A 24,446-nucleotide genomic window follows, 5' to 3' on the forward strand; every position below is an offset into this window, starting at 1 on the left:
GGTCTATGCCTTGCGTAGTTCCTGGCACATAGTAGGTGCTTGATAAATCTTTACTGAAAGAAATTAATAAATGAATGCACCACCAAACGATGTGTCAGAAATCCTCCCTATGCACTAAAATAAGAATTGATTTTCATGAGAACCTTCTAGTGTTTTGCAGGGTTTGGGATGTTTGTATCTTATCTGATTTTCACAACATAAAAGGCATGGGGAGGAAAGGAAACACAATGTGTTTTTGTAGAGGGAAGAGAATATGTCTTCCTTTAAATAAAACCAGAGAGAATTATTGAATCTCCTAGTACTTTTCCCTTTGTCGTCTATCTTGTAAAATAATGTATGCAAGATGAAAATCAATAGTCTTTACAAAAGCAGCTAGTTAGTGATTTAAAGGGACATACATTAGATGGTTTGAAGTTGTCTGTGATAGAGAATTATAAAGGAATGTACTTTTTTTTTTTTTTTTTCTGTTGAGACCATATGAATAGAAAATGATAACAATCACTCTCTAGCCACAGGCCCTATATCAGGATGAAACACAGTGTTTGTGCTTCAAGGTAAAGCGTCTCCCAGAGGAGATGGTGGTGGTGTGTCAGCTGGCATGGCCACCAAGCAGTGTCTGTTCTGTAATGAATATAATTTTTGCCTTTGAATACCAAATTAAACTTAGGAAAAAAGTACATGTCCTAAGAGCTTTAGCAGTGGATAGTTCTGATGAGCTTGCTTAGGAGGAGCTAGGCAGTATGCTATGTTGATGGAATATAAAAAAGATTCCAGGGAGTTTGTTTATTTGACTTACCCTGCTCCTTCCTAAAACAAATTTGGAGTGACTTCTCAACCAATGAAAAATAATGTTAGTAAAGTAGACCTAGAAATTGAAAATCAGGGCCAGGTGCAGTGGCTTATACCTGTAATCTCAGCACTTTGGGAGACTGAGGTCGGTGAATCACTTGAGGTCAAGAGTTGGAAACCAACCTGGCCAACATGGTGAAACCCCGTCTCTACTAAAAATACAAAAATTAGCTGGGCATGGTGGTTTATGCCTGTAATCCCAGCTACTCATGAGGCTGAGGCAGGAGAATTGCTTGAACCTGGGATACGGAGGTTGCAATGAGCCGAGATCATGCCACTGCTCTCCAGCCTGGGCGACGGAGTGAGACTCCGTCTCAAAAGAAAAAAAAAAAGGAGAAAAAATCAGGACCATTGAAAAGAAGAGAATGCCAAACTGCTATCCAGAAGTGTTAAATTAGACCTTTTGACTGATTTTGCATGGAACTTCCTGGTAGCCATGGCAGAAAGGAAAACATGATAAGGTACATAACTCATACTTCTGGAAAAGAGAGAGCATGCCAGTTTCTCAGAAGAGGCAAAGCTTGTCTGAAAGATTGCAGTTTTAAGTTGTTGTTATTCTGGAGTTGGTGATTCCATTTTGATCATTCAGTTTCCTTACTTCTTTCCCTCGTTGTTTCTTTACCTGTTAAAGCTACTCTTTTGCTTCACAGTCTCTGCACTACTTACTAATGCATCAGGTCATACAGGGAAGGGAAAGCAGGTAAATGCAAAACAGTCAGCTTTGTAGCCGATTACAATTCTGGTTAAAGGCATACGTGATAGGTCATTTTAACTAACTTTGTGCTATCTGTTGATTGAATAAATATTCTCCAAGACAACAGAAGAGAGAATTATTTATATTTTTAAAAAATCCTTCTGACTTCATATAAAGCTCATCTAGCTTTGCACTGCGCTGAGGATTGGAGCCCCTATGTAGCAGGTCAGTGTTAAAAGTGAAAGCTCTGTGCTTGGTCTGGGAGTGACCATATATTAGTCCATACATTGGAAAAAAACTGATTTTATTTCTGTAGTTCTCAAGCCTGGGGGAGCTTTAGAATCACCCAGGGAACTTTTTAAAAATACAGACCACCAAACCCCATCCTACACTGACTGGATTAGATTCTCAGGTGGTAAGGCCCAGGGATGTGATTTTTATTTGTTGTTTTGGCTTTAAGCTCCCTTGGTTTTTCTGGTAACCAACCTGGCTTTGGAATTTCTATCCATCTATCTGCAAAGGGAAAAAATAAATCCCTCCTCTGCACTATCCTAGCATAGTCAGCTGCCCTAGTGTGGTCACCACCCTGCCGGTGACAAGCTTCCTGAGTAGTGATTGTTGCAGGGACCAGGGGTGGTCACTAGATGGATCCTAAATTGTCCAGTCTACTACCGCAGGTAAATAAAATAAGCCAGGCATCACTTTGGAAGATAAATAATTGTCCTCTAAGACACAGAGAACGACAGTCCAGTGAAATTTCCAAGGAAAGTACGAAAGGAGAAATTAAATATAATCTCATTTGGTCAAGGGAAATACTAAACACACAAATGTCAAAGAGAAGATCCCCACCCACTGTCTCTCTATATTTGCCTGTAGTTATTCCCAAGTGTAAAAATAACAGCACCGCTGACATTGAACAGGTGTCATGTATTGGGTTCTATGTTAAACCCTTCTATTGTATGCACCTACCACATTTGTTTCCATGTGTGTAGGTAACCTGCACACAGTCATGTAAAGTAGATATGGTAATTTTCATTGCCAATGAATAAGCAGGTCTAGAGAACTTATGTGACTTACGCAGAGACACAATCTAGCCAAGAGTGGGGCTAGGTCTGAAGCCCAGGTCTAAATGACCCTTGAACAAAATAAATTGTTGCTTTTGAATACATTTTTCCATTAAACACTACATGTTTCCTTAAAAGCATCAATCCACACATCTGTTTAATCAAATTCTGTTCGGTACCTGGGTTGATGGAAGAGCATCCATCTATTCATCCTTTCATGGACATCAGACATTCATGTAAAGCTTGTTCTGTGCTAGGCCCTGAAAAGATAAAGATAAACAAGGACCTAGCACTCAGGAGGCTTGTGGCGTGGAGCAACCAGAGCATGGAATGGGCTGATTGGTCAGGCTTCGGGTATGGTCCGTCACTGGGGCCAAGGTATCAAGGTTCTGTTACTGAAGAAGGAGGATGCTGGTCAGGGAAAAAAACACAGGTGCCCATTGCAGGTCCCTGCCCTCGAGGAGCTTAAAGTCCAAAGGGAGAAGTTCAGATAAAAACCGTGGTTACAGATGGTCTTGCATGGCCCCAGGAAAGGTAACGGTGCTATCAGCACTTACAACACTGGAGCTATTCCAAGGCCTTAGAAGGTTGCTCTGAGAAAGTGATGTTGCATTGAGATCTGATGAGTGCGTATGACTTAACTTCATGTCCTCATTTGTATACATTTAATGTATATCTAATAATAATCATCAGTAAAAACTTTCTGTTCACTCCATAGGGCAAAGTTTTTGCTTGTACATGATTTTCATTTTTAATGGCTGTATAATATACTACAATGTTTTGTATAGTAAGTCTATCCTGTTGTCCAGTTAAATATTTACTTTCTCTTTTCATTGAATGTTCATCAGGAAACATATTTGTTCATCAGCAAACATATTTGTGTATAAGTTTGTTTTCCTGTTGAAGAAAATGCAAGAAATGGGTTTGTGGAATCAAAGAATATGCCTAATTGGTCACTGTATTATTTTTTGAAAGCAGCAATTAACTTTCTTTCACATCCTCTTCCTATAGCCCCTTCTTGGTTATCTTCATGCATTTTATCAACAGCTCTTTTTATCTCCTTTGTGGCTCACCTCTGTGTACCAGGTTTCCTGATATTTATGTCAATCTTTGCATCTAGAGTTCTTCAGATTTCTCATAGTGAGCACTTAGTAATGCCTTCCTTTAAAAGTACCTACTTTCTGGGTTGGGCACGGTGGCTCACGCCTGTAATCCCAGCACTTTGGGAGGCCAAGGCGGACGGATCATGAGGTCAGGAGATCGAGACCATCCTGGCTAACAGGGTGAAACCCCGTTTCTACTAAAAATACAAAAAATTAGCCAGGCGTGGTGGCGGGCACCTGTAGTTCCAGCTACTTGGGAGGCTGAGACAGGAGAATGGTGTGAGCCTGGGAGGCAGAGCTTGCAGTGAGCCGAGATGGCACCACTGTACTCCAGCCTAGGCAACAGAGCAAGACTACGTCTCAAAAAAAAAAAAAAAAAACAACAACAACAACAACAAAAAACACCTAGTTTCTGTTCTTTGAGTTTCTAGCACATCAATTGTTGTGGCAGTGACTATTATCCCAACATCTATTCTCTTTTCATTAGAACTCACAAGTTTTAGTTGGGCACACGGCCATTCAGAATAAAGATTATATTTCCTCTTTTGGAGGTGATGGGTATGTTCATTATTTTAGTTACATGATGATTCCACATGTGCTTAGAAAATCGTACACTTTGAAAAAAAAGACTGTATTTCCCAGCTTCCTTTGCAACCGGAGGAGGCCAGGTGACTAGTTCTGGCCAATAGAACACATTCTACTACTTACAAGTAGAAGAATTGTTTGGCAGCTCTTGGAACCCTTTTTTTAAAAAGTGGCGTGTGCCTTTTGTCCTCTCTTATTTATACCTTCTTCCACCCTGCTCCCTGGAACATGGTTGTGATGACTAGAGCCACCATATTGGGTCATGACAAGAAGGGCCAAACTCTAAAGATGTTGGAATGGTGAGCTGGAAGGCTTTTGGTTCTGTGAAGATTTCAGGGACCAGAGCTTGCGTACCTGTCAGTGTGCTGCCTACCTCTAAACTTTCACATATAAGAAAAATGCATTTTTATTTTGTTTAAATCATTAGTTTGGGTCTCTGTTGCTCACAACGGAATCTAATCCTAACTGATACAGATGTGCTCATATAAAAGAGACTATATCAACAGTTGAAGTGGTTAAGATATTATCATTTATTGGACATGAATATTTCATGGTTAGGCTGAAACTTGAGACCAAAGTCAGAGGAAAATGCAAGGACCAAATGCAATTCTTTTTGTAACTCTCTCAATTATTTTCTTGCTATACTCTCCCTATTTAAAAAATATCTTCATGATAATTGCTGTGTTTATAGAACTCTACTTATGTATTTATGTCATTTAATCCAAGATGAGGAGATAAAATTGCTATCTCCATCTTACAAGTTAGAAAATTGAGCTGGAAAAAAATTAACTTGTGAGGGTTATTTAACACGTGGTGGAGTGGGACTGTATCCTGGATCTTCCTGACTCCAGAACCCAATGTCTTACTTTTGTAGGGGAGCCGTCTTCTTGCACATACTATTCTTTCTCCACAGCACACTGACCCTCTCTACCTTTTTTGCCCAGCTACTTTATTTTTGATTTCATTTTACTTTTTTAGAGATAAGGTCTTGCCCTGTTGTCCAGGCTGGAGTGCTGTGGTTCAGTCATAGCACACTGTAACCTCGAACTCCCGGGCACAAACGATACTCCTGTCTTATCCCCCCAAGTAGCTAGGAGTACAGGCAAGTGCCACCACACCCGACTGATTTTATTATTTTTTGGTAGAGATGAGATCTTGCTATGTTGCTCAGGCTGGTCTTGAACTCCTGGCCTCAAGTGCTTCTCTCATCTCAGTCTCCCAAAGTGCTGCGATTTTAGGTGTGAGTCACTGTGCCCGGCCCGCCCATCTACTTCTACACACCCTAAGTCTCCTCTCCTTCAGCAAACTTTCCTTGATCCCTCCATACTATCCTATAATGCTATTGCTTTCATAGCATCTTGTACATTGTCTATCACAGCATTTATCACATCTTATTGAATTTGTTGCTTATTTTGCCCCCATGGTAGACACTGAGGTTCTGGGAGAGGGTTGGGAAGGACTAAGTATTGTTTTTTTATTTTTAACCCCCTAAATCCTAGCATGGTGCCTGGCACATAATAGGTGCTTAATAAATATTATTTGAGTTATTGAATGAACTCCTGTCTGTCCAAAAGATGTTTCTGCTTCTTAAAGCACTTTTTGGCATGTATTATTCTAACTAATCCCTCTGCTAGAACTTTTCCTTATTCTTGCATATTCTTATTCCATAGTAAATGTGTCTGTGCTTTTCAAAGGCTTGATTTGGTAGGTAATTTAGTCTTTGGTCATATGTGGCATTTCCTCTTAGTTCTCAGAAGGCTGGTGCTGCTGTTATGATTTCACAGTATGAATAGATTTGCATACTGTTAAGCTGCAGTGATCTTTTACATGCATTCAGGAAAAAATGAAATAGTTGTAAATAAGCATATGCATGAACTCATTCAGAAAAATGACTCTCTGGATTCCAAATTGCATAATCATCCTCTTTTTATATTGAACAGATGAGTAAGAGCTTTAACTTTTCAGAGTTGAAAGATATGCTGCTATGTCAGAGGAGGGAAGAAGAAGAAACAAGAGCTTCCCTAGATGTCATCTAACTCTGATTGCAGTGTTGTTCAATCCAGTCTTTACAAGATTCCCATTTAAAAAGCATGCAGGTTGAATTAGATTGAGTGCCATTCATGGGATTGAAAATATATTCCTGGTCTGAAAATTCCTTTAGGGCACAGAGTCCTTATCTTAGGCGTTTCTGAATCCCCACCCTCAGCATTGTTCTTCACGTAATATGGACCTTTTACAAATATGGGAGTCAGCAGAAGGAATTTATTTTCCATTTTGCTGTTTCATTGAACTTTGTATGCTGCTTGTTTTTGGATTAGTTGAACCTTTTACTTTTTGTGCTTTTGGCTTATTTTACGTATTGGCATAGAAGTTAGCAGGAAAGAGCAAAATGATAAGCTAAAAACTGAGGATTGGGAACTAGCTACTGCCCTCATCTGTTTATTTTATTTATTTACTTTTTTTTGAGATGGAGTCTGGCTGTGTCGCCCAGGCTGGAGTGCAGTGGCGTGATCTCGGCTCACTGCAACCTGCACCTCCTGGGTTCAAGCAATTCGCCTGTCTCAGCCTCCTGAGTAACTGGGATTACAGGCACCTGCCACCACACCCGGTTAATTTTTTTGTATTTTTAGTAGAGATGGGGTTTCACCATGTTGGCAAGGCTGGTCTTGAACTCCTGACATTAGGTGATCCTCCTGCCTCAGCCTCCCAAAGTGCTGGGATTACAGGCATGAGCCATCGCGCCCAGTCCCTCATCTGTTTGTTGTTAATTATTTTAACTGTTTTCAGTGTATAGTTCAGTGTCATTTATTACAATCACATTGTTGTGCAACCATCACTACTGTCAATCTCCTTTCATCTTTTCGTCTCTTTTTTCTTCCCAAATAGAAACTCTGTACCCATTAAACAATAACTTTCCATTTACCCCTTCTAATTTTCTCACAACCATCATTCTACTTTCTGTCTATATGAATTTGACAACCCTAGTGATCTCATAACTGGAATTGTATGACACTTGTCTTTTTGTGATTGGCTTATTTCACTTAGCATAGTGTCCTCAAGGTTCATCCACACTGTAGGATGTGTCAGAATCTCCTCCTTTTTTGAGGCTGAATAATATTCTATTATATATACATATCACATTTGTCCACCCATTCATCTGTTGATGAACACTTTGGTTGCTTCCTCTTTTGACAGTTGTGAATAATGATGCTATGAACATGGGTGTACAAATAGGCCCCTATCTTAATTTAGGGCCTTAATAGGCCCCTGTAAGATATATACTAAGACGTAATTTCAAAACCTTTCACATTTTCAAAATAAAAAACGTGTGGTTCAAAAGACATCATCAAGAAAGTGAAAAGACAACTCATACCTTGGGAGGAAATATTTGCAAATCATATATCTGATAAATGACTTGTATCTAGAATATATAAAGAGCTCTTACAACTCAACAATAAAGACAGCTCAATTAAAAAATGGGCAAAGGATCTGAATAGACATTTCTCCAAAGAAGATATACCAAGGCTGGTAAGTGCATGAAAAGATGCTCAACATCATTAGTCCTTATGGACATTCAAATCAAAATGGCACCAAGATACCACTTGATACCCACTAGAATGGCTGTAATAAAAAAATGGACAATAACAAGTGTTGATGAGGATATGGAGAAATTGAAACCCTCATACACTGTTAGTGGCAAAGTAAAATGGTGCAGCCACTTTGGAAAACAGTTTAGCACTTCCTCAAAATGCTAAACATAGCTGGACACCATGATGTGCACCTGTCATCCCAGCTACCTGGGAAGCTGAGATAGGAAGAACTCTTGAGCCCAGGAGTTCTAGGCCAGCCTGGGCAACATAGCAAGATTCTGTCTCTAAAAAAATCAACTAATCATAAAGTTACTGTATGACTCAGCAGTTCCATTCCTGGGTATAATATACCCCAAAGAAATGAAAACATATATAGACACAAAACTCGTATACGAATGTTTATAGCAACACTATTCATATTAGCCAAAAAAGTGGAAACAACCGCAATTTTTCTCAACTGATAAATGATAAACAAAATATGGTATATCCCTGTAATGAAATATTATTCAGCAACAAATAGAATGAAGTACTGATACATTCTATAATGTGGATGACCCTCAAAAATATGCTAAGTGAAAGAAGCCAGTCACAAAGGACCACATATTATATAGTTCTGTTTATATAAAATGTTGAGCAGAGGCAGATCTATAAAGACAGAAAGCATATTAGTATTTCCTTGGGGTAGGAGAAGGGGACAGGTGGTAGGAGAAAATGGGAGCGACTGCTAATAAATAAAAAGTTTTGTTAGAGGATGATGAAAATGTTCCAAAATTATAGTAATGGTTGCAATATACTAAATCTATATAAGCCATTGAATTGTGTACTTAAATGGATGCACTTGATGGTATGTAAATTACATCTTGATAAATCTGTTTGGAAAGGAAAAACTTTAGCAGCATTATCGCACATACCACAAGCTCACCTTGTGGATGTCATATCATCAAAATAGTCTTTTTTACCCTCCATGAAATAGGACACCATAGTCTTTTTGGAGAAGAAATTAGGGAATTTGTCATTGAAAATACAGGGAAAAAACTTAGGGAAAAACGTTTCCCAAGTTTATAAGAAATAAAACACATTTTGGCAATATTTATTCATTTCCTAAAAATGTGGCATGTCTTCTTTCAAAACGAGGACAGAATTAGCGCAGTTGGACTCTGCATCAGAAGACTTTAACAAACCTTAAAGCTATTTTGGGTCTTCTTTCCCTTGGCATAGGAGTCTTGGTGTTTGGTCTTGCTGCTCAGCTGGCCTCGGATAAACCAGCAGTCCCTCTTCCTCCTGCCTAGTAAGTCAGTCTTCGTCTTTTCAGAAGGTGTGGTTGAAGGCTAATTGAGAGAGATCTACCTGTTAATATTCTGAAAAGGGTTTACCTTAAATTAATTTAAATCTGTGGTTTCAGTGGATTTTATGTATGCCCCCTATTCCTGGCTTTGGTTACCACATAGCCAAACATTGATTTTTTAAAAAATATATGTATTTTTGAGATGGAGTCTCGCCCTGTAGCCCAGGCAGGAGTGCAGTGGTGCAATCTCGGCTCACTGCAACCTCTGTCTCCCAGATTCAAGAGATTCTCCTGCCTCACCCTCCCGAGTAGCTGGGATTACAGGCACCCACCACTGTGCCTGGCAAATTTTCGTATATATATATTTTTTCATAGAGACGGGGTTTCATCATGTTGGCCAGGCTGGTCTCGAACTCCTGAGTGTGAGTGATCTCCCTGTCTCAGCTTCCCAAAATGCTAGATTGGATTTATTTTTGACTTTTTGCTCTCACTGCCTTTTGGGCTGCTCACTCAGGGCCTTGTGCCTGAGTACCTGGCACAGTTTCTTCACCAGGTTGTGGAGTCCTGGGAGGGAGGACCAGGGACGTCATTAAACTTCTCATAGCGCGTGGCACTATGTAGATGCTTTGTAGTCATTCATTGAATGTATAATTCCACTTAGGTGGAACTTTAGGATGTGAGCCAGCAGTTTCTTCATGGTAGGTTTTTAAAAATTTTTTTGAGATGGAGTCTTGCTCTGTTGCCCAGGCTTGAGTGCAGTGGCGTGATCTTGGCTCACCACAACCTCCACCTCCCGGGTTGAAGTGATCTTCCTGCCTCAGCTTCCTGAGTAGCTGGGATTACAGGCGTGCACTACCACACCCAGCTAATTTTTGTATTTTTAGTAGAGACGGGGTTTCACCATGTTGGTCAGGCTGGTCTCGAACTCCTGACCTCACGATCCACCAGCCTCAGCCTCCCAAAGTGTCAGGATTACAGGCGTGAGCCACTGTGCCCAGCCAGTAGTTTTGTTTTATTATCTAATGTCTGCTAAAAGAATGTGGCACAGCCAACTGAGAGAAGGACATCCTGCCTCCTGCTTGACTGATCATGACATAGGTTTACAAGCATGCTAACATGTCATTAAATAACGTAAATTAAACCTCAAGAACGAAGATGTTTGGCTCTTCTTCCTGAGAATCTGCGCATACAGTTTGTCAGCCCTGAATCTCCCAAAAGCGCCCCTGGAATGTGAGCTCTGGATGTCTTTTTGGTTTTTGTTGGAGGTTGATCAAAGCCATCAGTCCTGTCAAGTGGTTAGACCAGGAAGAAGATAAATTGAATCCAGGGCCTTACACAGACTTTTAAAACAAAAGTCTTGTTTCCTGATGTTTTGTTTTGTACTATGAGTTAATTTGAGTTGGCTGTGAAAAGTGTAAGTGATTCTTCTCAAGTCCCTGTGTTTTTTTGCATGAGAACTGGCACATGGAATATGTACCATGACAGGGTTAGAACTAAGACGGTGCTTAATTTCCATTTCAGCAAGATGAGTTTCAGAGATTAAAGAGCTGAGGCTGTGAGTGGTTGTGATGTAAATGACATCATTTTCTTAATACTGGTGGCCAGCGTTAGAGGGAAAGAGGCTGAAGGCCTGACCTTGCTGATGTCCAGCCTTCTCTGTCATGGCTTTGCTGGTCTGTGTCCTCCACTCTCCGGCCGCACCCCACCTTTTCAAGAGCCCTTCTTTGAAAGTCAGGACACCCAAGGTTGAGGACTGGTCCTACCTTTGCCTTTGAATAGTTTTTAACCTGAAGCATCCTATCCCCTGGGGGGTGCTTAAATATTTGTGGGGGGCAGTTTTTGTTGTCACAATTATGGTTATTATTTTTGAGTTTTGTTTTATTTCAAGATATTAATGATGGCATTATAAATATTACTTATAAAAAGAGGGTGCTGGGTGGGCATGGCGGCTCACGTCTATAATCCCAGCGTGGATCACTTGAGGTTAGGTCAAGGCAGTGGATCACTTGAGGTTAGGAGTTTGAGACCAGCCTGGCCAACATGATGAAACCCCATCTCTACTAAAAATACAAAAATTAGCTGGGTGTGGTGGTGGGTGCCTGTAATCCCAGCTACTCAGGAGGCTGAGACGTCCTAGGACAAATGCTTGCCCAGGAGGTGGAGGTTGCAGTGAGCTGAGATCATGCCCCTGCACTCCAGCCCGGGTGACAGAGCAAGATAGTATCTCAAAAAAAAAAAAAAAGGATGTTGCATCTTTAGCATTGAGAAGCCCTGAGATGGATCATTGGGTTCTGTGAGCCTTAATTGACCTTTTTTTTTTTTTTTTTTGAAATGGAAATAATGCTTGCCCTACTCATCTCTCAGAATTATTTTGACAATCAGTTGTGGAAATCATGTGAATCTGAGTCTGAGTGTTTCCTCAACTGAAAAATGGGAATAGTATCGGTTTAACGTGGCCTTTGTAAGGATTAAGTAGGATTACACATGTAAAGCACTTGGTAAGTGGTAAAGCAAAATGCAACAATGTGTATACCATCAATTGATTATTTAATCCTGACTTCCTGCCCAGTCAGCTGTCTTACTGTTGACTGGGTACATCTTGTGATCTTCCATCTTTATATTCCAGACCTTAGTGCTTGCGTGTGCTGCTCTTTCTCTTTCTTTTGCTCTTTTCCTTTCTATCCTCTCTCTTCCTTCTTCCCTCCTTTCTACTCTGCCCTTCCTGGACTTTTCCCCCTCATCTTCTCTGCCTGTGCCAATCTACTCTTTCCTGAAAATTTCTCTTATCTGACCTCACACAGGGCCCCAGGGGAAGGATCTTCTCCTTCTATTAGTTTCCTGCTCAGTGCTGGTTTCCTGCTCAGTCACTGGCTTGTGGAATCATTGGTTATCTTCCCCCGCACGTGCATCTGATTGCTCCCTGGAATGTAAATCCCTTGGATTTAGCATGAGACTGCAGAACTGGTAGATGTCAGTAACTGTTGATTTTCTACACCCGAGAGACATGCTTTCGATGGAAACAAGCCTGTAAACCCGAACCTTTTCTTCCTTGAGGATATGTAATCACCCAAGCAGTAAAGCTAGTTACAGACTTTTAGAACAGGAAAGAACCTCAGGGAGTTACTCTTTATTGCATATAACAGGTGGTTTATATACTTTATATACTTTGTATCTTTTCTTTCTCATAATAATATTAAAAGGTAAATATGGCCACCTACATAGCATGAGCAAGGAGGCTGAGACTCAGAGATGTTAACTCTCTTGCCCAAGGTCACTCATCTTGAAGTAGAGAAGGGCTTCCCTTTGTCTTCAGAATCTATGTTCTACTATTTTATTCTGCTTCTTAAGGAAAATGAAGCTTTGATCATCACTAGAATACCATTTAGGGTAAAAAAGCTGAAAGAGTCAACATTAAGTAAAAACAAACAAAAAAAAATCATGAAGCGGCAGTCCTTTCCAGTGTCGAAACAGCTAAGGCATGGCCACTGAGGAAGTATTAGATGGCTACCATCTAATGCCAAACCAGTGTTTTGCTAAGATGCCAAAGGAGAGAGGGGCTTCATCATTAAATGGCATGAAGAAACCCTGAAACCTGTACAGCAAGCAGGTTTGAATAACACAGCAGCAAGTATACGGCCTCTGGGGCCAGACTGTGGGTTTGGATCCCAGCTCTCCTACTTTTTAGCTGTGGGACCTTGGGCAGCTTCCTTATCCATCCCCTTGTATCTCAGTTTCTGCATTTGTAAAACATGGGGGTGATAATAGAACCCGTCCCTCAGGGTAATGGTGAAAAACAAAAGAGATGATACCCATAAGGACTTAGAGCAGTGCTTAGCACATAATAAGGCTCACTGAGTGGTGGCATTGGTTATTGAGGCTAAGGATTGCATAGCGAGGACTTAAAAACAATTCCAGCTGCTTGGCAAGGGCCAGAAGTTGACGGCCTTGAATCAGTCACAGAAGCCTGATGGGTGCATGGTGGTGTCTCTCCTGACTCCACGGAGGGTCCATCTGAGGTTCCCCCACATGTATTTATCCAGGAATGTGTCCAGTGGAGGCAGGTTTTAAGGTCAGACCTCACCCTGTAATGATGAATAACAATTCTCTTTGACTAAGAGATGGGCTTAAGACGCCAAGGGGTTTTGTTATTAAAAGTAAATAGCAACATGCTCTATTCTTCCTCCAAGAATCCAGAATAAATTGATTTCCTAGGCAGGGTTTGTAACTAAGTACTGAGTCTCTCACACTGCTCTCTGAAAGGTCCCAGTTAAGCCCCTGAGAGGCATAAATAGTTGATGAAGGTTTTATATTTGGACCCTTAATAAAACTGGGCTTGCTAGCTTTTAGAAAAGTGCTTCAGTTATTCAATGGGTAAGGTTGTGTGGGCCTAAAGGTATCTATTTGGCTGGCAGGGTATTCAGGAGCATCAGGAAGTATTTCCCTGAGGGGATGCTACAGGACTAGATCTGGAAAGGGAAATTTAGCCTGTTTCTGACTGCAGGGCTCTGACCAAGCTTGGGCAATAGCTCCCTGTTGGAAAATGGGTATGAGGGACCACAGCAGTCATCTATCTAATCTAGTGGCATTTGGCCATGTAATATGGGAAATGACAATTATTCTTTCATCAGTGTCTTTCAGGTACCTTCTTATGTACCTTCTAATGCATATTGGTTTTCCTGTTCTTAAAGGCCCGAGAACTGGGCTGCTGGAAACAGCCACAGCCTTGCTGGTCATGAGCTTACGTTGCTCTGTGGTTTGAGACGTGAGGCTTGATTAGGAGAGAAAAGCCGGGTGGTGATGATTTTCCCACCCTTCGCTCCAGAGAGGGTCCTTACCAACCTTTACACCTCTCCTGGGGTCCCTTCCCCTAAAATTCCTAGGAGTCCCCCAGTGGCTCCCCTGTGCATCATTTCTGGGATTTGGAATAGCTGCTGTCGAATAGGGCTATTGCTATGCACACACACACACACACACACGCGCACACACACGTGGTTTCAGAAAGATGAAATTCAGGAGCCATGGGAAGCCACTGCCATGGCTCCTTCCCGGGACTTACCACCTCTGAAATGCTGCTGGTATTCAGAGAACAGCAGCTCTCTGTGCTTCTCCGTGCCTGATCTGAGTGTCGGGGTCCCTCCCCTTGCCCCGGAGAGCGAAGGGATGGGAAGTTAGGGAAGTTGAGGGAAGAAGAGGAGGTGCAGTGATTTACCATTTGCTTTCTGAACAGTGTTCAAGATAAAACCATAAATTGAGATGCAGAAAATGAGCACACGTTCTCTAATTTTACTCCTAACGGCTAACTTCATGTCTTAGTCCTTGTCATGCATTAATGATAGTTGACATTCATTGAGCTGTTACGTTTCTCATTAAACCCTCTCAGCCTTGTAAGAAATTACTAGTACCCCTGTCTTTACAAAAAGGAAACCACACCTGAGAAAGATGAATTTTCCCAAGGTGTCACAGCTGGTTATAGATGGCGCTAGGGTTTCATTCCAGGCCCCACCGCAGAGCTTTCCATTGAGCGGTGATGCTGGGCTGGCTCTGGGCTTTCCTGTCTGTCTTTTTCTCTACAGTGCAAATTCTGTCTTCAATATGTTAAGACCATTTCATGGTTTGTATTTTGCATTGGTAAGGTCGTGTAAATTGATTTTTTTGACATTCAGCTTTCTATGCTAGGACGTTCATTTTATCTAGTTTCTCTAGGCTCTGAAAAGGAAGAGCCTTCCTCTTTTGAGCAGAGCACAGGGTGTTCAGAAGTCTGGGACATGCCAAGGAGAGCCCTGAAGGAGAATTTCTGGTGGAAGCAGCTTACTTAGGAGACCCTGCTCTTCCTTTTCTCCCCTTTGCGCTCCCTCCCTTTGATCCTGGTAACCACCCCCGCTCCTCTGGTCCACCAGAGATTCTAATTCCCACCTATCTTTGTAGCCCAAACCCCTTTCTCAAGGCATATCTAATAAGTAAATTGACCTTTTCAAAGAAACTTTTGCTCAAAGGCAGGGTAAGCAACAACAAGAATTAATAACTAAAAAGTATTTCTAAACTTCATGTTTCTGTTCCTAAAACTATGAATTTTACCAAGACACCAAACTCTTCAAAAGTATTACACTATGGCTGGGTGTGATAGCTCACACCTGTAATGCCAGAACTTTGAACTTTGTGGGGGCTGAGGCAGGAGGAGCACTTGAGGCCAGAAGTTTGACACCAGCCTGGGCAACATAGTGAGACCCCATCTTAAAAAAAAAAAAAACAAAAACTTAGTTGGTGTGGTGGCACACACTTGTAGTCCTAGCTACTTGGAAGGCTGAGGCAGGAAGATCACTGGAGCTCAGGAGCTCAAAGCCACAGTGAGCTGGGAATGCACCACTGTACTCCAGCCTGGGTAACAGAGCGAGACCCTGTCTAAACAAACAAACAAACAAACAAGCAAAATGCCACTTACGCACTTGGTAGATGAGCAACCTCCTTTGCCTGGCTTGTAGATACATCTTATTTTTTCAACACTCAAGATCAAGTTTATTTGCTACCCACTTCCTTTTGAAACACAAACCTTTTTCTCCAGATAGGATCCCCCCACTCAATTCTAGTTTCCAGTCTGAGCTAGAGTGATGGTTTTAACACATGACCACAAATTCTCCACCATTTGAAAGATGGAGCCTAATTCTCTTCCCCTTGACATGGGCTGTTCTTGAAGACTCATTTCTAATTAATAGAAAGTTGAAGGAGTGATATTGTCAGACTTTGGAGACTAGATTGTAAAAGGCATTGTGGCTTCTATTTTGCCGTCTCTTAGATTACTAGCTCTTGGGGAAGCCACTTGCCATATGGCTTCACACTCAACCCTATGGAGAGGCCCACATGGCAAGGAAACTGAGGCTTTCTGCCCACAGCTACGTGAGTGGGGTATCTTGGAAGTAGACTGTGCAGTCCCAGTCAAGCCTTCAGATGAACACAGCCCTGGTTGGCATCTGAACTGCAAATCTGAGTGATCCTGAGCCAGAAAAACCTACCTAAGCTGTCTCTGAATTCTTGACCCACAGAATCTCTGAGATAAAGGATATTTGTTGTTTTAGACCACTAATTTTGGGGGATAATTTGTTATGTAGCAACAGATACTCGATAGAAGATGTGCACCTATTTTTCAGGTGACATTTGGGACAATCACTGTTACATGCTAGTTTTCAACTCTACTCCAGATTGTTCTTCTCTTGTTTAGTACCTTATAAGCTACATAAACTAAACTCTCAAAGCCTCAATTTCTTCCTCTGTACGATGGAGATGATAGATTCCCCCTCAATGAGGTTTTTGTTGTTGTTGTTTTTGAAACAGGGTCTTGCCTGTCACCCAGGCTGGAGTGCAGTAATGCAATCGCAGCTCACTGCACCCTCTGCCTCCCAGTGGATGATCCTCCCACCTCAGCCTCCTGAGTAGCTGGGACTACCGGCGTGCACCACCATGCCTGTCTAATTTTTGTATTTTTAGTAGAGATGTGGTTTCACCATGTTGGCCAGGCTGGTCTCAAACTCCTGGCCTCAGGTGATCTGCCTGCCTTGACCTCCCCAAATGCTATGATCAATGAGTTGTTATTAGTACTGGGTTCATAGTAGGCCACTCAATACATGGATAGCTGTTAGTATTATTAATATATTTTCAACAAGCATAATTCTTGTTTCATCTCACTTTTTCTGAATTCCTTCTTTTCTCACCTCCTTGAGAAGCCTGGTAAAGCACTTCTGTAACCCAGTGGGCACAGGCCTCTATTAGCTGTTGTGATAGAGTGCTTGTGGATCTTCCCAGCTGACAATAAGCTTCATGAGAATGGGGAGGAACATACTGTTTTTGTTTTCATAGTGCCTAATACCAAATAAATGAATGAATGAATTATATAGCTGCTTCTGCTGTATTTGCACATAAGCTGTTATTGGCATTCAATGTCATTAAAATGGTTAACTCTTATCTCCAGCCAAAGAAGGTATGCATTGAAAAACAAAAATGCATTAGAGAATCTGTTGTTCATTTTGTTCTCTTTCTAGCCCAGAAAATCTATGATTTTACTGTCAATTTGTGTAGGCAGACAATAGTTCTCATGTCCATATTTTTTTTTTTTTTACCATATAGGGCCCACTTTAGCATATAAGGGCCATTTCAGGGAAAATGTTGCTGTGAGAACCTCTTCCCAATAGCTGGAATATAAGTTGATTATTCAAGACATTTTAATTTTAAGATTATAATAAACATTATTTATTGAACACAAATTCTCAGATGGAGGGTGTTAAACATTTTTCTCTAGTATTGGAAGGCAGCATAGAACAGGCAAAGGGAATGGGGTTGTTTCTGACTTAAGACCAAATCCAGATCCCAGAATTTACAAGCTATATAGCTGCCTGACTGTGGCCCCAGCTGTTTCTTCCCTGAGCGTCCATTTGCTCTACTCCACATGGATGAAAATGAAGAACATCAGAGAATATTCCTCACATTGCCATCTCCCCACCCAGGCTTCCATGAATCTCTTCATCCTCTGTTCCCTCTCTTTGGTGTCTGTGTATTCACCAGATGTTTCATAGGTATTTACCATATGTCAAGCCATGCTGGGCACAGGACTGTACCAACACACAAGACCTGGTCCTATTCCCTGAGGGCTCCCTGAGGGCTGACAAGCTGGGATCTGCGCACGGAGTGAGTGGGTAGCAGGCAGCTCTCTAGCATGGCATTATGGGGTTAAATTTCTCCTAGCACAAATTCTGGGTCAGATTCAGCCCCTGGTGATTATCTCTTTCCAGTTGGTAGGCTCGGATGCTGTGGAGTAGTCCAGTGTAGGGTTTACTCTCAGTTTTGCTTTGCTAAGGGAAATCTGGGACTTGTTATTCTGCGGTTACATCATTAATTAGTGATACTTGCAGCAGTAAACATCATGTCAGCTAAAATCAGTAATTCTGCTACCTCTTCTGCTGAAGCTAAATGGGAGGGAGAGCTGGATCTGGTGGGATGTGCGCCCGCCATTCCCAAACCAAAGGCTAAAGGATGTTCAGCAGGGTTTAGCAGGGAAGAAAGACTGTGCTCAGGTGCACACGTAAACTGGGCAGGAGAGCTCTTGAAACAGGAAAAAGACCACTTGTTCATGTAGCTCAATGTTTTTCCTGGTAATCCTTGACAAAATTCATCCAGTTCATCTATCCATCCACAATGAGTGCCTGCTACATATCAGGAGTAATACCGAAGTAAAAGAAAGTGCTCGCAAGAAATCTGTGATCCAATTAAAAGATAGATCATAGAGTTATAGATTTTTAAAAAATATTAGCATCCATTGTTGGTAAAGGGAAAAGGTGATGAACATTTTTAAACATTGATGCTGGGAGTATTAATTGATGCACTTGTTCTAGAGATCACTTTAGCAATCTTTACAAATGCTCTAATTTGTATTTCAATTTGTCAAGCAAGTCCACTTATGGGAATCTATCTGGAGAAACTAATAATGGAAATGTGCATAAACACGCAAGAATTTTTATTGCTATTTTTTATGGTAGCCAAGAAGCAAAGGAAACAAGTGAAATGTCCCGTAATGTGGTGTTATTGACAACCTTGTCTAGCTGTACAGTGGAATGCAATGCAGCCTTGAAACAATGCATTTTAGAAGACAGTTCAGTGGCCTATGAAATATTAACGGCACATTGTTAAATGAAAAGAATAGATCACAAATCAATAAGAATCACATGACTCCAATTTTGTATAATATATGCATAAAAACAATGTCAACAGTGGCTATTTCTAGGCTCTTTGAATCTTCAAATTTGCGTTTGTTGTGGATTCCCAAATTTTCTACAGTGAACACATATTGCCTTTGTAGTTATAAAAAGCCATTGACAATAGAACGTGATAAAAGTAAAATTTGGCTAAAGGCCTCGGCCAAGTGCCTGAGAGCCCAAGAGTGGAGCTCAGCAGAAACGAGGCTGTTCTTTTTCTCATGCGTGCATGTGTGCATTATTTCATTCAACAAATACCTGTTGTGTTTGCAGGCATATGTGAATCCACGCATCACACAGCCGTGGAGCACTTGCCATTGCCAGAGTCTGTGCTGAGGGCTGTGGGTGCTGAAGCCTCAGCTCCACAGAGGAGGAGCTGATTGTCACGAAGCATCTATTCTGTTGGAAAGAAAGACAAGCAGATAAACAAACAAGAGAATTGCAGATAGTACCAAATGTTTCGAGGAACGTAGCCAGGGTATTTTAATAGAGAGTGACTGGGCAGTCAGGGGTGATCTCTGAGGAGTTCACAGCTATGGAAAAACCAGGAAGAAAAAAAAAGCATATGAAAATGCCCTAAAGTAGGACAAGCTTGGCTTTTTAAGGAGAAAGAAAATAAGTCAGTGTGTCTAGAGTCTGGGGGAGTGAGGCTCCCGCCTACATCTCTAACCTGATCACGTGTCTTGCTCCCCCAGGCTACCTACAGCCCCCAAATAGTGTTATTGTCAGAATTAACTGAGACAATACACAGTGCCTGACAAATTAAATGGGCCTTAAACATTTTGTGAGGTAATCAGGAAAAGTGGAGTACAAATGGGTTATTTGGCTGTATCAAGGATTTATTATCAGTTTTTTAGGCATTATGACATTTGAATGTTTATGTTAAACAAAGGTCCTTATCTTTTAGAGATACATGTTAAAGTACTCATGGATGAAATGTTATAATGTTCGGGATTGACTTCAAAATTACCCATGGGGAGGGAGGCAGTGGCTGGGGGGATGACCCTAAGTTAATGATTGATAAAGCTGAAGCTGCACTCTGGTTACATGGAATCCATTTTAATATTCTCTCTTTTGTATGTTTGAAATTTGTATGATAAGAAGTTTGAAGTTAGCACATCAGTAAAAGTTTGGTGGAAGATGAGCCCACAGTAAATATCTCTTAAGTCTTCTCACTTCTGGAGACGCAAACTCTCCCTTTTCTGTGACGTGCACTATTCCGCCTTTCTCGGATGTTAAGCTTCCTTGCAGAGGCTGTTTTGAGGTGTGTGTCAATGCACGGGGCCACCTGTCATCAAGGGGTGGCTGAGCATTTTGCTGTCACAGCAGCAGAGGATGTTTTACTTAATGACTTTTAAATTATGCTTTGCATTTTCTAAGATAATGTCTTCTGTGGGGGATAAGCTCACTGGATAGCACAGTTTGCTTTCTAAATTGGTTCCAAGGCTTTTCAAAACATTAGAGTCTCACCTACACTGTCTTTCAGGAAAGCCAAAGGGTGTGTATAGGGGAAGAAAGGCAGTAGGCCAAGACACATGAATGGCCTCAGTTTTCTTTCAGCCGCCTCGTTAACAAGCTGTGTGGTTTGGACATGTCATTTGGCTTCTCTGAGCTTCAGTTTCCACATGTAAGGAATAAGAGAATTGGACTAATTTCTCTGGTCCCTTCCAATTCTAAAAATCTCCTTTTTACTGATAACTTTCTCACTAAATATATTCATGTTCACTGGAGAAAATCAGGAACTTGTGGAAAAGGCAAAGACAGGAATGAAAATCACCTTGCCTCTTCCCTCTACCTCCCAGAAGATAGCTATTTTCAGTGCCTGTGTATGTTATTCTTAAGAATCAAATTCACGCAACATATTTTGTTGAACAACTAATCGGTAGGTTGCATCAACCACTGAAGGAACGTAAAGATGAGCAGATGTGGTCTCTTCCCTCAGGAGTCGGGAATGTTACAGCCAGCACCGTTTCCTCTGCTTTACGTAAGGGGCACTTCCCATGAGAGAGAAACCTTGCATCCGGCACTACACTCTGCTGAGTTTTAATGCTGTTTGCATTGTTGTTTCACACATATTTGAAAACTTTTTTGAATATCGTTTCTTCCGATTATGTGCAGAAGTAGAGCTCTTATGGGCAGGCTAATGAGTAAAGGGTAGAATTTTCCAAGAAAAGCAACAGACACTCTTAAACCAGACTTTCTTTATTATATGTATTTTCTTTGGCTGCCTACCTCTAACATATCAGCACTGATGTGGAGAAGCAACTTGTCTGCTTTGAATTTCACCTGCTGCCCTTGGGCCACACACAGCCTCCTCTGATGAAGGCCTAATGGGCAATGCTGCAGTCACGGAGCTGGAAGGCCAGCAGAGGAGGAGAAGGCTTTAGGTGCAACAGGGAATCTGGAAGCTAGTCCTCCTTCCCTGGGACAATTCACTTTGCAACAGGAGGCAGTGAGAAAACCTAGAAATCTGGCGAATGTGGTGAAAGAGCACTGAAGGGAGGGAGGAAAGAGGGAAGGGTGAGGATGTGGAGAGACCAACTTATTTGGCTGAACTGTGCATATATTTGGCTGAAATGTGCATTCAGCATGTCAGGGCTGCTGTATTATTCATGAAGCTCTTATGTGTCTTTTTCCACGCCAGTTTCAAAGAGGAGGTGTGTGATCCGAGCCTGGCAGAGTGCCCTGCTTCAACAGCACCACCCAGTACCCAGCCCTCACTTCAAGGGAATCTGGGTCTGTAGCCCCAGCAGTCAAGAGCGGGGATTTTGCATTATTCTCATCTTCCCTGCATGTAGCATTCCCGTACCTGCTTCAAGCAAATGGAAGATCAGTTCAAATAGTAAATATGGTATTTAATTTTTCTATCACAAACTTTGGGCGTGTCTTTGAGTTTAGCATAGATGAATGTTCGCCATCGTTCCATTATTTGAAAAAGTTCCGTAGCGCCCCCTCCCTCCCCTCTGCGAATGGAATTTGCCTTCCAAGGTGCAGGAAAGAGACATGAAAGAAGAAATAAATATTTTTGATGGCATGCATTTGAGAATTTCCTAGTTCTCAAGGAATTCAGGCCCGACCATAACTTATTGGGTGTTTTCCAGAAAGGCAGTTAGAAGCAAAGAATATGTGGAGAAGGAAGTTCAAGTCCCATAACACAAACGGACATTAGAAAATCTGCCTTCCTCTTTTGTTTTTTTTTGTTGTTGTTGTTTGAGATGGAGTTTCGCTCTTATGGCCCAGGCTGGAGTGCAATAGCGCAATCTCAGCTCGCTGCAACCTCAGTCTCCCGGGTTCAAGCAATTCTCCTGCCATCCCAAGTGGCTGGGATTACAGGCGCCCACCACCACGTCCAGCTAATTTTATATTTTTAGTAGAGATGGGATTTCACCATGTTGACCAGGCTAGTCATGAACTCCTGACCTCAGGTGATCCACCCACCTCGGCTTCCCAAAGTGCCAGAATTACATGTGGGAGCCACTGCTCCCAGCCATCCTTCCTTGTAAGAGGGATGCAGACAACAGGGAGCATGGGAACTTTGGTGGCGTTCATCCTGGAAGGGAAGGTTCTGGAATAACACTTGGCCATCTCCAGATACTTGGAGGCTACCACATGGAGGAGGAATTAAACTTTCTCTGCACATGATGCGAAAGTGTTGAACTGATTTATTAGTGTGTGAACGCAACAGAGAGACAGATTTTTCTTTAGTGTAGGAAACATTTATAGGATGACACACAAAGATGGAAGATCTTTCCAGAGAGAACTAGAAAGTTTCTGGTCCCTTTAAGCAAAGGTTAGGAGACTACTTCCCTCCCTGCCCCCATCCTGCCCCCGCCCACTGATTCCACCCTCCTCTTGCTTGCTGCCCTCTCACCACATATCTTTCTTCCAGTTCCCCAAAGGAACCAAACCTTTTCTACATCATTACCTCTGTGTGGAGGTTACCCCCACCCACCCTTTCAACATGCCAAAGCTTGTTTTCCTTTAGGCTTCAGTTTAATTGTTACATCCTCCTATCTATATGTCTTTATTGGCACCTTACCTAAAGACAGTCTTACTGTGAAACCATGCCATAACATCTTGTATTTTTCCTTTACAACACTTAGAAAAATTGGGCCGGGCATGGTGGTTCACACCTATAATCCCAACATTTTGGGAGGCCGACACAGGCAGATTGCTTGAGGTCAGGTGTTTGAGACCAACCTGGCCAACTTGGTGAAACCCTGTCTCTACTAGAAATACAAAGAATTAGCTGGGCATGGTGGCACACGACCGTAGTACCAGCTACTCAGGAGGCTGAGGCAGGAGAATCACTTGGACCCGGAAGCAGAGGTTGCAGTGAGCCAAGATTGCGTCACTGCACTCCAGCCTGGGCAACAGAGCGAGACTCCATCTCAAAACAAACAACACCACTTACCAAATTGATGCATATACACACACATATATTTTTTATATATATATATATCAGATATATGCACACAGTATGTTTACATATATGTAAAACAACACAAATATACCCAGATACAATTTGTGTAACCATTTGTTTAATGTATGTTTCACCAATGGAAGGTTTGCAAGAAATACCATGCCTGTTTTATTCATTCCTTCTTCTGTTGTGTACAGTGCTTGGAATGTAGTAGATGCTCAATAAATGTATCAAACGACTGGATGAATTAGCAATATTCATGCACCAAAGTATCATGATTCGTGTTACTCTAAGAGTGGGATATAAACCACTAGAGATGACTTTAGATGTTACCTGAGTCTAGCACTAGATGACATTGTATCACCTTGAGTGAAAGCACTTTTATTTTCAATTTACTTTCAATCCCTCTGATGTTATTAAAGAGAAAAGCATTGTTTGATGATGGTCTTTAATCACTGCTGTTCACTTGCCAGCCTCCCTGGTCTACACGGAGAGATCAGGCCTCAGCCAGCAACACTATCTAACTGAACTTTAATAACACGTTTTGTTTCTGTTGCATTTATTCATAGGTTACGTTTTATTTGTGACACATGATATTGATTTTTCTTTTATGGAAGTGACACAAAGTCTCCTTTTAAAACAAAACTATAAAAGTAAAAATGTGAGTATATTTAAGAGAAATATTAAGGAAATAGTACAGTTATGACATATTGGTGGTTCTTGAATTACTGAAATTTTGGTTTTTGAAGTGTTTGAAGTTTTGGAACTAGCTAGAAGGTCGCTAGAGTCCAAGATGCCCTCCTGAGTCCACCCCCAAACTAGTGCAGGACCTTGACAAAGTAAATGCAATGAAGTGAGTTTCTCCCAAAACTAACTTGATTCGTTGTCGTTCTGATAGCATGTTGTTTTTTGAGATTAAAGTATCTTTTCTCCAAATAGATGATGATTTTTAAAAATTGCCCCCAAATCTGGCCGGGCATGGTGGCTCACGCCTGTAATCCCAGCACTTTGGAAGGCTGAGGTGGGTGGATCACTTGAGGTCAGGAGTTCGAGACCAGCCTGGCCAACATGGTGAAACCCCATCTCTACTAAAAATACAAAAATTAATAGGGCATA

Source organism: Mandrillus leucophaeus, unplaced genomic scaffold (assembly GCF_000951045.1).
Source record: "Mandrillus leucophaeus isolate KB7577 unplaced genomic scaffold, Mleu.le_1.0 Scaffold377, whole genome shotgun sequence".
Lineage (NCBI taxonomy): Eukaryota > Metazoa > Chordata > Mammalia > Primates > Cercopithecidae > Mandrillus > Mandrillus leucophaeus.